Source organism: Macaca mulatta, chromosome 2 (assembly GCF_049350105.2).
Source record: "Macaca mulatta isolate MMU2019108-1 chromosome 2, T2T-MMU8v2.0, whole genome shotgun sequence".
Classification (NCBI taxonomy): domain Eukaryota; kingdom Metazoa; phylum Chordata; class Mammalia; order Primates; family Cercopithecidae; genus Macaca; species Macaca mulatta.
In genome coordinates this window covers 185,015,782-185,031,780 of record NC_133407.1, presented here as the reverse complement: position 1 = coordinate 185,031,780, position 15,999 = coordinate 185,015,782, and positions in this window count along the sequence as shown.

The window sequence follows — 15,999 nt, the reverse complement described above, 5'->3', positions numbered from 1 at the left end:
ACCATGCCAGGCTACTTTTTTTTTTCTTTTTTATTTTGGTATTTTTAGCAGATATGGAGTTTCACCACTTTGGCCAGGCTGGTCTCAAACTGCTGACCTCAAGTGATCTGCCCACCTTGGCCTCCCAGAGTGCTGGAATTACAGGCATGAGCCACTGCACACAGGCTTTTCTTTCTCTTATACACATGCACAAACCCACAAAAATACTGTATACAGTTGCAGCTGAAAAGCATCTATTGAATGTTGCTGTTAATATTCAGACTGAAGTACTTGAGATGAATATAACTGTTTTATCCACTGATAAAATACAGAATGCAGGAAAGGAGAAAATACAGCAAAGAAAAAGCATAGTAAATAAAAAACACAAAATAAAATGGCATATGTATGCATAAACACATCAGCAATTACAAAAAGCATATAAATGCATTGAAATTTCTACTAAAGGGTTGAACATGGCTGGGTGTAGTCGCTCAGGCCTGTAATCCCAGCACTTTCGGAGGCCGAGATGGGAGGATCATTTGAGGCTAGGAGTTTGAGACCAGCCTGGTCAACATAGTGACACCCCTCTCTATATAAAAAAAAAAAAACAAAGGTTGAGGCCGGGCATGATGGCTCATGCCTATAATCCCAGCACTTTGGGAGGCCAAGGCAGGTGGATCACCTGAGGTCAGGAATTCGAGGCCAGCCTGACCAACAGGGCGAAACCCCACGTCTCTACTAAAAATACAAAATTAGCTGGGCGTGGTGCCACATGCCTGTAATCCCAGCTACTTGGAGGCTGAGGCAGAAGAATCACTTGAACCCGGGAGGTGGAGGTTGCAGTGAGCCAAGATCGTGCCATTGCACTCCAGCCTAGGCAACAAGAGTGAAATTCCATCTTAAAAAAAAAAAAAGTTGAACAAATATATATATATATTCGTATTTGTTCACAATAAATATATAGAGTGATATATGTATATCACTTTACTCGACTCTATAGGATTTTAAAAGGTAGAAGCAGAACTTGTTTTTCATGGAGTTTAGAATCCACATAGTTGCTTTTTTTTTTTTTTTTCAATCAAAGAATGAAATAGTGACACCCAAGAAGAGCTTGGTATATATAAGGAAAATGACAAGTCAAATAATTTTCCTTGGTCTTTTCCAGTGTTTAGAAGAAGCCCATACTTAGTCCATATACAAGTCACTTACGTAATTGTTATTTTGATATGGTTACTTCCTAAACATTGTTACATTTTCTTAAAGTGTTCACATTAGCATCCTCAAATGAAAATGCTATCATTGTCTTTATAGATTTTAAGACTCTCTAGTCTTAAAAATCTGTAAGACTTTAAAAGTATAGACTCATTATTTTAAACACAAGAACACATCTTGAACAGTATTAGGTTTAAATTTATTTCCACATGACAAACTAAAAAGTATGCAAAGCAAAGTAGGTAACGATACATGAACCTTGCCCAGCACAGTGATTTAATGAGATGCCCTTTCATTTGCCCTTGGGTTAGAGCAAAAGCAAAACTGACAACTCAGGTGGAGAAGTGGTAAATGAGAAACGAAACTTGGCCTGTGGTTTCATGTTTAAAGCAAAAATACAGATTCAGAGCACTTGAAGATAGATGAGAATGGCTACCTTTTTTCTAATAAAAGAAGATGTTTATGCAATTCACACCTGACTTGTGTATGTTAATAGAAATAGCTTAAAAATCAGAAAATTAGTAAAGAATTGAATAAAAGTCAACACAGAACTGTATAACTTAGTCCTCAGGATTTCAAGTCAATGTGTCCTTCCTACAATAATTCAAACATAGAAAAGAATATTGCCAAAAAGTTTGTACATTTATATTTAGCATAATACATAATATTAAAAAAACAAAATACGGTTTTACCCATGAAACTGACAAAAAGTGAAACATTAAATACTAAGGTTGACCAGGATTGGGTCTGCAGGTATGAGGGAAGCTTATTGAGTGTAAATTGATCAAGCTTTGTAGAAAAAATTTAGAAACCTGTATCAAAAGCAATTCCACTTCTAAGATTTTACCCTAGAAAATCATAGCCAGATGAAAAGATATATGCACATGTATTTTCATTGCAACATTGTTCATAAAAGTAGAAAAGTGAAAACAATCTAAATGTCCAAAGTGACTGAGTAAATTAAATTTCATGTACTTTCTTACAATGGAATACTATGCAGTCTTTAAAAATACTGTACCATATACTGAAGTGGAAAGACGTTAAAAATAAATCCAACGAAATTAAGTGAAAAAAGCACACTACAAAACTATACCTATAGGATGACCACATATTTGTGACTATTTTATTCATCTACAAATGCAAAAATACTGGAACCCTATACAGCAAAATGTTAACTTTGTGAAGTTACAGTTGATTTTTATATTTATTATTACTTGTGTTTTCCAAAAATAACACATTAATTTTGTAGAAATAAAAAAAGCTAAAATTTAGTTTAGACTTTCAATGAAGTACACAAGATAAAAATAGTAGCTAAATTTATTATAAAACATCATTTCTGAGTTGTAGGTCCTCTAGTTTTTCAATTACTGTGTTTCTGATCTGTGAGTACAGTCCCTACGTTGGCCTTGAGACCTCCCCTAGTAATCATTTGATTCTTTCTAGGATGACCCTCTGTTTCCTTTACGAGTACCCAATTCCTCAAAAGCAACAGTTTTAGAACTGCTATGCATTTAAAATTTGAAAATGGTGATGAACATTTCAGCATGCAGGTAGGACCTTTATTTTCCCATAATGTCTCTTAGCACAGCAACTATTGTATGCTGCATAGTGACGCATCTAGTGCCATGTCTGTCTACCAGGTAAGAAGAGAGCTCCCTCCTCCCTGGGGGTGGGGAACAGAAGAAGCCACGTCTCCATTTTTGTGTAGCCATATGCTTGCTTTTTCCATATCAAGCACTCATCATTGTTGAACCAAATTGAACATGCTAGAAAAATCTCTCCGTTGATTAAAATTAAAATGAAAAACATTTACAAATGTTAAATATTAAATTTTTTTTATTATACTTTAAGTCCTAGGGTACATGTGCATAACGTGCAGGTTTGTTACATATGTATACTTGTGCCATGTTGGTGTGCTGCACCCATCAACTCGTCAGCACCCATCAACTCGTCATTTACATCAGGAAATATTAAATTTTTATACTCATATTTTTGCTCAAATATCTTTTGCTTCTGATATGCTGTAACTATGAGGGACAAGGAGTCTATTACAGTCACAGGTCGTTAGGAACAATCTTGCCACTGTCCTCTAACGTTTTTGATTATTCCAGCTGTATTTGACTAGAGAAATAAGTGACGCAATATCCTTTACTTGATTCCCATTCAGCCCTTTCTTGATGTGACATTGATTTTCTATTTAAATGGAAGACTTTTCTGAATACAGATCCAATATGACTAATAACCAAAAATAGTGATTTCTAATAACTGTGTGATAGTCAGGAGTTCCACTGGCTACTGTCAGGGTATTATAAATCTTTCCACAAACTCCAAACCTATTTTCCACATTAGATAATAAGTAACTTATATGACTATGCCCTTTTGAGAGAGAGTGAGAGTGGGATTATGAAGTCAAATGATTGATCAGAAGATAAATTCCATAAAGGCTGTTGCTGTGTTTTGAATGCCTCTGCCAAAACTCATGTTGAAATTTAATTGCCACTGTGACAGTGCTGACGGCTGAAACCTTTGGGAAGTGATTGGGCCAAGAGGGCTCTGTCCTCCCAAATGGATTTATTCCATCATTGCAGCAGTGGTTTAATCATCATGGGAGTGGGCTAGTTATCACAAGAGTTCTATCCTCTTTTTCTTTTTCTCTCTCACCCTTCTCACTTCTGCCATGGGATGACTCTCACCAGGTCCTGGTGCCATGCTCTTGTACTTACAGAACTGTGAACCAAATAAACTTCTTTTCTTTATAAGTTACCTAGACTTTGGTATCCTGTTATAGCAGCAGAAAATAAACTAAGAAAACTGATACCAAGAAGTATCAGTTGCCACAAGCAATATCTGAAAATGTGGAAGTGGCCTGGGACCTGGGTAATGGATAGAGGCTAAAAGAATTTGAGGAGTAGGCTAGAAAAAGCATAGGTTGCTGTGGATGGACAGTAAGGGTGATTCTAGTGAGGGCTCAGAAGAAGACCACAGAACTAGTAAGAGCCTGAATCTTCTTAGAAATTACTTATGTGGTCGTGACCAGAATGTTGATACAAATGTGGACAGCAAAGGCTATTCTGCTGAGATGTCAGAGAGAAATTAAGAACAAGGTATTGGAAACTGGAGTAAAGGCCATTAGTGTCAGAAAGTAGGAGCCGGGGGTGGTGGCTCATGCCTGTAATCCCAGCATTATACTCAAGTGGATCACTTGAGGTCAGGAGTTCGAGACCAACCTGGCCAACATGGTGAAACCTCCGTCTCTACTAAAAATACAAAAAGGTAGCTGGATATGGTGGCATGCACCTGGAAGTCCAGCAACTAGGGAGGCTGATCCTGGGAGGCAGAGGTTGCAGTGAACCTCGGGAGGAGAGTGAACCTCCTGAACCTTGGGAGGAGAATCGCTTGAACCTGGGAGGCAGAGGTTGCAGTGAGTCAAGATCGTGCCACTGCAGTCCAGCCTGGGCAACAGAGTGAGACTCCATCTCAAAAAATAAAAAATAAAAATTTTTTTAATAAAGTAGGAAAGACTCTGGCAGAATAGTGTCCATGTTCTAGGACTTTATGAAACGCAGAGCTCAAAGAGTGATAAACCAGGATATCTGGTGGAAGAAATATCTAAGCAGTAAAGCATTCAGACTGCTAAAAGGTTACTTCTAACTGCATACTGGAATGACTTAAAGATGAAATTTATAATTAAAAGAGAAGTAGAACATAAAGACAGAATATTCACAGACTGGCTAGGTAAACAGTGAAAATGTGTGTTTGGGAGATAATATTAAGGATGTATTGTTAAAAAGAGATGAATATGGATACAAAAAAAAAGCCAAGCGCTATTTATTAAAACAGTGGGAGAAAGCCCCCAAAGGCACTTCAGAGATCTTTAAGGCTACACCCCCCATCAGAGGTCAGAATCATTTCGGGGGATGGACCCAGGGTACCCTGCACAGGCTCGTTGCCAAGAGCCACTTTGGGACTCTGATCCCCACATTCCGGTGCAGCATTCTTTGGCTGCCCCAGCTGTGACTCAAGTGGCTCAGCCCACTACTCCAGAAGGTACAGGCCATAAGCTTTGGCAATGCCCACGTGGTATTTAGTCTGTAAGCATGACGAATGCAAGAGCTGTGAGGTATGACTGCCTCCACTTAGGTTTCAAAGTGTAATGCCTGGTGGAGCTGTGCAAGCGGAGTGACCCCCAAGATTACAGAACTATAGGATACCAGTGTGAAACTCCAGCCTGAGCGAGCTAAAGCATGGGCTGAGCCCAGCAAAGTCATAGTGACAGGGCTGTCAGAGGCCTTGGGAGCCCAACTCCCACCTCAGTGTGCCTAGGATGCAGGACATGGAGCCAAAGGAGACTATTCTCTAGATTTAAGACTTAATGTTGCTTTCCCTGCAGGGTTTTGGACTTGCTTGGGACCAGTTACCCCTTCTGTCCTGCTTCTCTCTTTTGGAATGGAAATGTCTATTCTATGCCTGTCTCACCATTGTATTGTGGAAGTAGATGGCTTGTTTTGATCTCACAGGCTCACAGCTGAAGAGTATTAGCCTCAAGATAAATTATACCTTGAGTGTCACTCTTACCTGATTTAGATGAGACTCTGAACTTTGGACTTTTGAGTTGATGCCAGAATGAGTTAAGACTTTGAAGGCTATTAAGATGGAATGAATGTATGTTGTACTAAGAAAAAGATGAATTTTGGGGCAACAGGGATGAAGTGCTGTGGTGTAAGAGTCCCCGCCAAAACTCCTGTTGAAATTTAATTGCCACTGTGATAGTGTTGAGAGGTGGGACCTTCAGGAGGTGATTGGGTTGGGGGGCTCCACCCCTATGAATGAATTAATGCCATTATTATGGGAATAGGTTAGTTATTATGGGACTTTGGCTGTCTGTCCCTTCCACCTTTCTTTTACCCTTCCACCTTCTGCTCTTCTGTCATGGAATGACCCTCATCAGATACCAGCACCATGCTCTTGGATTTCCCAGCTTCCAGAACCATGAGCCAAACAAACTTCTTTTCTTTATAAATTACCTAGTCTGTGATATTCTGTTACAGCAGCAGAAAATGAAATAAGACAGCTGTCAAAATGCTATTCTGACTAATTTTCCCTTGCTGGCACTTCCCAAAAAGAACAACGTTATCTCAACTACCATGATATAAAATGTTTAAATCGTCAATTCATAATTTTTGTTATGACTTAACTGTTACCATTGGGAGGGTAAGATAGCATTGTGGTTAAAGAACACTGACAGATCTGAATTTGCCATTAATTAGCTATGGAAGATGAGCAAGTTTCATAACTCTCCTAAGCCTGATTTCTCTCTATAAAATAGGAAAAATTATACTTGCCTTAGAAAACAGTAGTACCTCTAATTAATTAAGATGAAAATGTAAGGAATTCAGCAAATTACCTGGTACATACTAAGAGTTTAATAAATGATAGTTGAGAAACAGTCCCATTTTATAGATGAAGAAAATAGTCCTCAGAGGAATCATTTCACGTAATTATGAACGTAATGAACCAAAAATGAAACCCCAATTTCAGTGAAGCTCAGACCTATGTGATCGCAAAGCTCATGGTCTTTCCACTTCACTGTATTCTTTTCTCATTCCCAGATTTTCTCTCTCTTTCTGTCTCTCCCCACTACCTTTGCCTAATTGCAATCATTTTCACTCAAATTATTTTTCTTATTTTTTCCAAAGCAAATATCTCAAATAAACAAATCCTTTGCCTATTCACAATATATATATATATAAAAGATGCTTCTTGAGGGAAGAGGAAGTTCATTTTATTAAAAATATAATGTTTTCCAAAAACTGTAACATGTTTTCTTTTCTGTTATATAATCTCTTAATTGTGATCTATCACAAATGGCATTTTCTATCCCATTGACGGCCACTTGAAGCCTGTAGTCGATTCAAAAGTATGTTTCACACAGGAAATGGACAGTTATCTATTTTACCTATCTAACACCCAAATCCACCCTAAAGCACAAATGCTATCACACCTATGACAGTGTCCTTCACCGGAAAACGTTTTTTAGAAAGAGTAGATGTGGCTTGAACCTGGGAGGCGAAAGTTGCTGTTAGCCAAGATTGTGTCACTGCACTCCAGCCTGGGCAACAGAGCAACACCCCGTCTCAAAAAAATTAAAATCAAAAAAATGGTAGATACGTACTAAATTATATTATCTCATTTTCTCTATCCTTTAAAATTTTTCTGGTCACAGATTTCTTATGTATCTATGGCAACAAAGAAAGAAAAGTAAATGTAATCCCAAATCTCACACTCTAGATTTTGTGCCTGTGACACAAAATCTAGATATGGAACCTAAACTGGCATTAGGAGTTTAAACTTTTACCATCTTCTTTATTAAAAGTTACTTGTTAAGACAATGAGCTGCCCTGGGCCATGTGCAGAAGAAATTTGGTAGACAATGCTCTTGTCTTTCTGAAACTTCATTTACACTTTTGGAAGGCACGTTCATGTTAATGATTTCCTCGTTTTAATAGCAGCTCCCAATTGTAGTTTTAAGAGACAAGGGTTTTTCTATGTAGTACATTATAAACTGCCCCAAACATAGAAACTTGATTTAAAGTTACTTTAAGTAAAAAACAACATTTTCTATGTATCACTTTTAAGAGAAGTTAAGGATGTTATGAAGTAAAATAATGAGTTAGTAATCACAGACCATGTGGGCACGGTGGTTCACGCCTGTAATTCCAGCACTTTGGGAGGCCAAGGTGGGTGGATCACAAGGTCAAGAGATCGAGACCATCCTGGCCAACATGGTGAAACCCCATCTCTACTAAAAAATACAAAAATTTGCTGGGCATGGTGACATGTGTCTGTAGTCCCAGCTACTCGGGTGGCTGAGGCAGGAGAATCACTTGAACCTGGGAGGCAGAGGTTTCAGTGAGCCGAGATTGTGCCACTGCACTCCAGCCTGGCAACAGAGTGAGACTCCATCTCAAAAAAAAAAAAAAAAAAAAAAATTACTGACCCACAACCAAGGAGAAAAATTAAACATAATTTTGAATAAGAGAACATGATACTAGAGTATTAATCCTAACATTTATTTTTAACATTAAAGAGTGATTATCCCAGCTTACTTTATTTAGGAAATATATTAAAATGTTAACAAAGGCTGTTCTAGGTAGTAGAACCAAAGACAAATTAATTTTTCTCCTTAATTTGTTTTTCTTCATATTTTTCTGAATATTTTACATGTTCTATAATGAGCATGTACTTTTTCAAAATGTTAAAATAAAGGATGCTGAAATAAATGTCATGTATCACATAAAACAAATATTTATTATATATTTATTATATAAAATATAAATATATATATTTATTTTGTATATTTATTATATTACAATAATATGTACAAGTTTTGCCTTTTCCTTCAAAGTCAAAATAGGAAGTTTTTAATGTCATGTCCAATTTTAAGTTTAACATCCATGACTTTGATATAATTTAAGTTCTGGAAAAATTATGTAAATTAAAGCTCAATCAAATAATATTTGTTCTTATATCAAACATAGCAAATCATTGTTTTGATTCAAAGCTTCAATTTTACTTTTACTAAATTGACTTGTCTGTTAAATCAAAGGTCAATTTAATTTGTTTATGTAGACACAACTTTTATTTTATTTTAAAATAGTTCAACTTTTAAGGGTAAATTAGAATTGGTTGGACAGAATAATACTTTGAGTTTTATTGTTTATTCCAAATGTTCTATTCTAAAATATTTGCAAAGAGCATGATATTTTATAAAACTAAGAAGATTTTTAAAGTAAAATATTTCTAGAATAAAATTTTTATTTAAGCAGACATAAGAGCAAAAGGTTGATTCTGAATGCTTTCGCTTTCCTTTGGGTTTACCTAGAAAGTGTTTAGCTTCAAGGATGTCTGAAGATTGCTCACTAAGCAGTCAAGGAAAGAGAACCACTGGTCTGGCATAAATTTTCCATTGTAGCAGTATGGCTTTGTTATAAGAAAAATGCAGAGGGCAGATGACTTGCACCAAGTGTCTATAATTCTCATTGCAATGATTTCTAAAAATTGAAATTAAAAACAAAACCTGTTTATGGAGTATATATTTAGCATACGGGAACTGTTAAATCATTCACATATATTATCTCAATTGAATTCACAAAACGACCTGTGAAAAACAATCTGGGTACCCAGTTCTCCTCCCTTTCCTCTTTTCTCCCCATGCGAATCAGACTTCAGTCTGAGGGTTCTCCCCATCTCATCTAGCTCCCTCCCCCAGTTCTTGCCTAATCCCATTTTGGGGTCTTCTGTGCAAACCTGAGCTAACATATATAGAACAATTTTTTTTTCTGAGGGAATATACATTTTCTGAAGGTTCGGACATCTTTTTGAGAAATGCTTTCAAGTATGACAAAGACATAGCACACTATACAATGGAATGATAAGTGTTTTGTGCATTTTCATGCTACTAAAGTCATATTTTAAGCCAAGCAGAGAATTGTAAAAATGTGCCTCTAATGTGTCTCTTGGTTAACTGGCTTTATAAAATAGTCCTCAATGACTCCTTAGGCTGGACAGGTAATAATTTTTAATACTATAAATACGACTAATATCATTGCTATTACTAGTGTTTGTTTATTTGACTTTTCCACTATTTCCAACCTTTTTTTCCCATTTCCCTGGAAAATTACAATGAGGAATGCCTTAAAAATAATGAGCTGGGGCCGGCCACAGTGGCTCACGCCTGTAATCCCAGGACTTTGGGAGGCCGAGGCAGGTGGATCACCTGAGCTCAGGAGTTCGAGACCAGCCTGGCCAACAGGGCAAAACCCCATCTCTACTTAAAAAAAAAAAAAATACAAAAACGAGCCAGGCATGGTGGCTGGCGCCTGTAATCCCACTCGGGAGACTGAGGCAGGAGAATCACTTGAAACCGGGAGGCAGAGGTTGCAGTGAGCCAAGATCACACCACTGCATTCCAGCCTGGGCAACAAGAGCGAAACTCCTTCTCAATAATAATAATAATAATAATGAGCTGGGTACAGTGGCGTGTCTGTAGTCCCAGTTACTAGGGAGGCTGAAAGCAAGAGGATTGCATGAACTAGGAGTTCAAGATCAGCCTGGACAACATAGCTAGTTCCCCTTACTAAGAAAAAAAAAGGGGGGTAAAGTAAAAAAATATATAGTATGATAGTATGATAGAGTGGAAAATGTAAGGGCTTTAGAATTAGAAAAATTGAGTTTGAAACCATAACAGCCTACCATTAGCAAAGTCTGTGAGACCTTGGACAAGTTGCTAACATTTTTCTCCTTCAGTTTTCTTATCTGTATAATGAAAATAACATTATTTAACTTGAGGTTATTGAGAACTCAGTAAGTGAGGTGACTTATGTCGGTCTTACAAGTAATGTTTGTTTTTATTTTATATTCTTTTTTGTCCCTGTATGCACTGAGACAGATCTATAAATATTCAAAAATGAATTTTGATTTTAAAATAATTCAATTGTGGAGACAATGTTTATTAAGCTGTTGTTGGAGGAATATATATAAACTATATATAACGTACATTAGGCACGATATATACTTACCCACATATGCAGACCTATTAGAACCAGAGTGCTCATCTATGGCTAATAAATTTATTTTAGCCTCTGGGCAACAAATTTTATAAATTATATTTCAGAACTATTTTTGTTAAAAGCACTATGAATGTATTTTCATCTATATCCACTGCTATAACAGAAAACACATTTAGAAAGATAAGATCATTCATCCCTATACCTGTGGCTCTTTTTCCGTAGAAGTTTCTCTAAGTAAAATTTTTCATCTGAGTTGATTAACATAGATGTGTATACACATACAACTATATCAGAGATTATATATAAAGAGAAGGAGGGGGACTTAGGGATTTACTTAGTCATTGGTTTTGCTCCGAAGATAGAAAATACTAGCTTTAGACAAGCAGTTCTCTCTTCAAACGTCAAGAGCTTGTCTTAACTTTGATAGCTTTGGCAACTTGTTCAGAAAAATCTACAAATCTAGATCTGCAAATGTTTGAAATGCTCCATCAGACAAATTCAAAATACTACAAACATTCATGTCTCTGTAGAAAAAGATAATCTATATTATTATTTCCTCTTGCTTGTAATTTTAGGGCCTGCAACCCTGCCCTCAGGGATGATCAACTGATTTGGGCAAGATGGGTAAAGGAGGACAAAGAAAGGGGTGGGAGGTAGGAAACAGCATCACCATTGTTGCTGATTTCCCATTTATTTTAGGAAAAAAATTTGTCCTCTGAGGTTTTTGTATCTAAGATGACAAGCCAGGTGAAAAACTAAGAGATCGGGTAGACTTCTCAGAAAGTGTTATAGTGGCAGGTGAAACCCTGGAGAAAAACCCATACCTGTGAGGGCATTTGAACCCGTGGGGGTGGGAAAGTGGGAATGACCTGTGTCTACTACTCCCTTCCTCTCTCCCCACCCTTGGGTAACCTGGCCAAAGGCAGCTACCAGAAATGAATAACTTCAGCCACTGAACCACCCTTAGGTGAATGTATGGCTTCCATCTTAACTCTAATTTTCCTTTAGCCATTTCTGTTTTTGTGCCTCCTGAGTTCTCCTTAAGGTCAAAACAACATTAGTGGTTTTTAAGGTGTTAAGTTGGCTGTCTTTTTCTCACATTTTAAATGCAAAACACAGAAAATGAGAAACAACAAGAAATCCCTCATGGTCTTAAAAACAATCTATTTGAAAATTTCAGTGTGCAAATCCAGTTAAATTTAGACAACTTCAGTTAAATTTAACGTGCCAAATTTCAAATGGAAATTTGGTTCTCTGCATTTTAAAATTTGTAACAACTGCTTACGATATTCTATTTAAGACATATCACAATGTACATGATAGAATTAAAGGGTCATTTATATAAATTGTTATTGACTACAACACAATGTTCTCAGAGGAATTGTTAAAATCATCTAATCCAACCCACTCATTTTTTACAATGGGAAAACTAAGAGAAATGGAGAGTCTATTCAGAAGCAAAATCACATTGTGGTTTAAAAAAAAAAATTTTGGCTGGTACACATGGGTACAAGTATAACGGTTGTTCAAATATATTGATATATTTCTGCTTCAGTTGGCAAATTGCCACTGCCCTGTGTCCTCTGAGTGCCCCACTCTATCATGGTCTTCTGTCACCTTCCCTAGTAGCTTTTGGACCCTTCAATATAGCAACTAAGGAGTTAACACCTCGCAATCAAGAGATCCTTGGGAGCTGGGCTTCTCCACTGAGAGCCAGGTCCTTTCAGATTGGTTGATTGCATAAACATGCAGACAGATAAATAGTTTTTAGTATCTCCCCTGCAGGCAGTCAATTACAGAAATTTAAATAATCAACGGTGGTGGAAACTTGCCAGTTGACCCAGCATTCATTCTCATGCTTTCATTTTCTCAAAATAATTCAGGACTCCCTACTCTTATCCCTAGGCAGTCATCTATCTGGTCTTTCCCATGCAGCTCATGTGTTTTCGTAAAAGTTGAACCCACTCTTAGCCTCCTGGCAAAGCCTTGATTGACTTCACTATAAGGTAGGCATGTGACCAACCAATCAGGCTGTTTGGAATGCCAAGACAGCATTGCTGTCTCTTCCTTTGTTCCCTGTTGAAGCCACCCTATTAAACAAGGGAGTCAGACTTAGAATAAAGTTTAGACGGTTGACTGTAAAGAGAAAAGACAAAGACAAAACAAAACATAAAAATGGAGTCCTTGCTGGCATAACTGAGCTTCTAGATTAACCAGCCTACACCTGAGCCTTTCAAATAACTCAACCTATACACTTCTTTTGTTATTTAAGCCTGGTTGAGTTGAATTTTCTTTTACTTGAAATCCTAAGGGACTTACCTTATAAACTAGTTCCCCACCAAAGATTTGCCAAGATTCTCTAATACAATTATTTAGTTATATGATAAGGTAAAATTTCCCTAAATATGTTCTGAAAAGCACAAATTCCAAGATGAATTGATAATTATGGTCCTGGAGAGGAACAGCTCAATAAACAAAGTTAGATAGAAAGAACTGGATTATTTAACAAAGATCTGTGGTATACACAAAACATAATTTTTATCTATTATTCCCATCCTATCCTTTTAAAATTTATTCATTAGGGCACTCTTCTTCTGCCCTTCCCTGAAGAATTTGGCAGGTCCATTGACTTTTCTTCTTACTCTTTGGGAAGAGCTTTGAAGCATAAAACACGGTGCCAATTTCGTTCTTTCCTTCCTCTCACTATTCACCTACTCACCAGCTGCTCAAAGAAAGGTGCAGTGGGGGTAAGGTTACCAGATTTAGTCAATAGAAATACAAGATGCCTAGTTAAATTTGAATTTTAGATGAATAGTAAATTATTTTTTAGTATAAGTGTGTCCCAAAGATTAGTTGTCCATCTGAAATTCAAATTTAACTGAGAAGCTTATATTTTTTCTGATAACCTTAGGTGAAGCAGAGAGGAGAGGTAGGGGGATCTGGTTTGTTGAGCAACTTCCTTTTCTTTGGGCATGGCAGATAGCAAAGGTTATGTAGTTGAGCCAATTTCAAGGGTTCTTTGAACATTCCATCATAGGAGACATCTCCAGCATCAACTCTCAAGACTTAAGTAATACTCCTCATTCCCCCAGGATGCCCACACCTCTTTAGCCTCTGGTCCACCAGCAGAGGGGCTATACACCAGTTATTACCCCCCATCACCAACTCTTGGTTCACAGGCAACAATGAAGCATCTTTGCCCCCATGCAAAGTGGATTCCTGGCCTGATCATCTTTGCCCCCATGCAACATTGCCAAAGCACCTTTGCCCCCATGCAACAGCGGATTCCTGGCCTGACCTTCAAAGTCCTAATGAACCAACTTTTGCATTTAGACTTTTCAGGAGAGAATCAACTTGTCTAGAGTGCTCTGGCATACTGGAAACACACATTAAGCTCTTTAAGAGTAGTCCCACAGAAGCCCCTGCCAGTTTGCTGGGCTTGGTGTAGGAGACAGTAACTTTCACAACTGGAAAAAGCTGAGGCCCCATAGCACAGCTACTAGTCACTTTTAAGGAAAGCTCACAAAAACCCTCTCTTTATTCTCTGAAGGGATCCAAGGGTTTGGAATCCATTCCCAGATATTATGCTTGTACCATCTACATATTGTGACTTAGCAACTTACTGGAGAATTTTGCATTTATTTTATCTTTATGCCTTGTTGAAATTTCAATTTTAACATTCTGTTATATAGCTTTCTTTTCTGGGAAAATTCTCACAACTTTTAATATAGCATGACTAAAGCAAACCTGAAGGAGAGCTGAACTGCCTTCCTAGACTGGCTGTCTCGTGCATGACCTCTACTCCTGATTATTTGCTGAAAATATCCTCCCTATAACAAAATAATGACAGGAATTTTAGGGGACTGGATTATTGCAAGATTCCTGGTGAAACCACGGTCCTCAAACCATACCTTGAAAAAATTCCCGCAGAAGTTAAAAACATTTCTCCCTTATTGTGTTATTCTAATCTCCCATCTCATTCTACAAAACCCCTCCACGGAGGCCTTTGATCCTCAGGCTTCTTATCTAAGTAGTGCCACGTGTCAAGTTCAAGGTCACGGAATAGAAAGATTAGACTGGGGAAAACAGGAGTATGGGTTTCACAGGATCTGGGACCCATGATAACCTCTAACCATGAAGTTTAGGTGAGGGACTTACTCATCTGGCTACAAAGACCTCAGTTTCTTAGGTGTGAAAGGAGGAAGTTGAACTACATAGTTGCAAATGGCCCCTCCAACCTGAAAAACATATGACTTTGATTCTAAATTCATAAGGGAGTAGGGCATGGATGCTGCAATAGTCTTATACCTGAGGTTAATTCTAAGAATTAAAAGAACCTTCACTGAAAGGATAGCGACATTGACGAAGGTAGAAAGTTTTCGTGGTAGCTTCCCAAGGAAAATGTGGCAGAATTAAATGATCCTACTTGGAAACAGAGAAGTAAGACTTGTAACTACAGCAGACCAAGCCATTCCCAGGCAGTAGATCTCACGGGGCAGGCAGAGATCTTGGCGTCTCTCACTCTACCTGGCCCACTTTCCATAGTCCATGCTCTGCCAGTGTTACTGAAACACGAGGGGTTTGGTCTAGGTCCTGGTGCTCATAGCACAGAAAGTCAATTACTGAGACAATGGTTATTGCCAAAGAAGAAGACTTTAATCAAGTGCTATGTCTAGGAGATGGGAGGTCAGTCTCATATTCATCTCCCTGACTGACTAAAATTAGGACTTTATATAGCAGGAAAGAAGTGTAACTATGTATGGAAAACCAGGAACTTGGGATGGATAAGACAGCAATCATGATGAACGTGGGGCCCTGAGTCTCAGTGTCTGGATGTTATGATCTGGTGAGTTTCAGCTCTTTTATACTTTTTGAGAGGGCTGGGGGTCCTATGATCAGGAAGAAACACAGATAAAACAAATGTAAGTTTCAAACTTTAAGAAGAGAAGGGACAATTTCTATGTTTATCCAAAATAACTGTCTACGAAACTATTGGGTGAGTTTCACCAAGTTTGAGTCCAAAGCCTATCTCAAGTCCGGTAATCCATTAATGGAAATGGAATCTCTCTCGCTCGCTCTCTCTCTTGCTCGCTCGCTCTCTGTCTCTCTGGTTGTACAAAACTCTTAGATCACACTAAAAATGCCTCATATTCTTTCGCGGTATTAGGTGATGTATCAGGATCTCAGGAGGAAACAGACAGCTTGCCAAAAGTAATCAAAGGGTGCTTTCCAAAGAGGA